This window comes from Montipora capricornis, chromosome 13 (genome assembly GCF_036669925.1).
Source record: "Montipora capricornis isolate CH-2021 chromosome 13, ASM3666992v2, whole genome shotgun sequence".
Taxonomy (NCBI): domain Eukaryota; kingdom Metazoa; phylum Cnidaria; class Anthozoa; order Scleractinia; family Acroporidae; genus Montipora; species Montipora capricornis.
In genome coordinates, this window is record NC_090895.1 from 29,030,251 (window position 1) to 29,032,410 (window position 2,160).

The following is a 2,160-nucleotide window of genomic DNA, read 5'->3' on the forward strand; positions in this document are numbered from 1 at the left end:
AGCTTAAGTTCTGTTAACGTTTTAGCAGATAACGTAAGGTTGGTGTCATCGGCAAACATTCTTGAAAAAATACCTCTCCAAGCAGAGTAAAGAACCAGCACTCAACCTACATATATATGGCGTCGAATCCGGGAATCGATCCCAGGCCACATTGGTAGAAGGCCAGTGCTCTCACCAATGCGCCAGCCCTGTTCCCCCTTCTCACCCCTCCCCCTTCTCCCGAATCCTGTATTGGTTTGTCTTTTTGTCCTGTTTTTGAACCTATGACTTAGCAATATATAAAGAAATTAATATGGTTGAGCCGTGGAGTCACAGTTAATTCTATCACGTAAGAACGATACATACAAACACAAGAAAACGAGATTGTTTTTTAGACTAATCACGAAATACCAAAGAAATCTTGAAATTCTTAAAATTGCATTGATGCAAATCCCAAAAAAAGCTTTTTAAAAGCATATAGGTCGTTTCCTGTTCAGATGCTGAAAACCTAATGAGTGCACAAAATTATTGATGATTTATGCTCGGAAAGACCAAAGGTTTAACCCATAAATTTGAAGCTAATTAAAAACAGTATCAGACTTAGCGGCCTCAAATGTTTTTTGTCTGCTACGAAATATATGACAATAACTTGAAAAGGCCCAGCAATGGGACTGATGAAAGCTCTACCCGAAAACCACAATAATAATTTTCTCTCCATGTCAATGGGACGGTCCGTTTGTATCAGTTACATGTAAAAGTAAAGCTAAACCTTTTTAAGAATTTTATTATGATATGTAATATCTACAAGATTAAAAATATTGGTACCTACCACTGTGATTTCAATGGTCGTTTAGGAAGGAGAGCTTACACGAGCGTTCCACACAGCAATAATAATATTTTGTTGGGAAAAAATCGTGCTGCCCGTGACAGCGCGTGCTTTAGTACATTTCGTTCACCATTCTATTCAAAACAACAATGTAAAATAATTACCAAATGTAACGTTTTGGTGACAACATGGGCATTGGTGCAGCAGTGAGTCATTTATTCTTCATTATTACTTGATTTTATGTACAAGGTGCGTGGGCTGGACTGAATTATTAGATCTTATTAGGGGTTTTGTTGTCGGTAGGGAACGCCGTCTTATACCGAAAACAAACATTCTAAGATCAGTGTTTGAAGCCACTGATAACTAACACTTTAAGTCGTTGTTTAGCCCTAATAACTGTAGATATGCGATAAAATAGCTGAAAGCTAACCATTCGGTATTCAATGTTTAGCGTTAGCAGTGAAATCTAAGTGTTCAAATTACTGACTAGTCGGGCTGATTCAAAACAGAACAGAATACTAAAAATAATACCCAAATTGATTATAACAAATTGGTTCAACCCTCAAGGCCCGACAATACAACAAATGAAAGGATGCCGCTTTGTCTGTTTGCCCGCTTCCGGCGCGTCAGAGTATTGATTTTGAAGAAAGACATGTTTCCTTGAATTTGGAGATGGGAGGAACATTTGAACTCATGACTTTAAATTGAAGTCAACCTCTTGATAACCGGCACAGTGGACTGATAACATTTCGTATATGGTTGGTTTGTCGTCAACGCCATGTTAATGATGTAGATATCTCATCATATCTTTCGCCACTTCCATGGTCTTCCATCATTTTTACACTGATTTCGCTTCATTGTTGACCAAACATAGAGCGACTTTTCAAATTGAGATTATTCTGTTCCCTTCCTTTTTTCTTCCTTTCTTCCGGCGGTTTAGAATTAAACTTCAAGATGTGTGTTCGGAATAGGCCCAGAATAAGAACACGGTCAGATCGCTAATAACGCGAGGCAAGTGACTTCGTTTTTCAAAACAAGGCCAAAAGAATGCGAATCAACAATTGTACAGACTTTTACCTTTATAGAATAATCGGCTTTATTGTGGGGTATATCAAGTCACATTTAATTGCAAGCAGTAATTCACCGGCAATGACGGTTCACGAAGGACCCTTGCCCCCGCCATTGCGGAGGTGACTAAGCACCGTAGCACCCCGTCATAAAATTTGCGCGAAATTGTGCTTGTACAGTCGTAGAAAAAAGCCAGTGAGTTAACTAGTTTTACGATTTTGTTCGGGTCTCCTGCTAGCCAGATTCTCAAGTTCTCAATCTGTTGGGTCCTATTGAGGATCAACTGT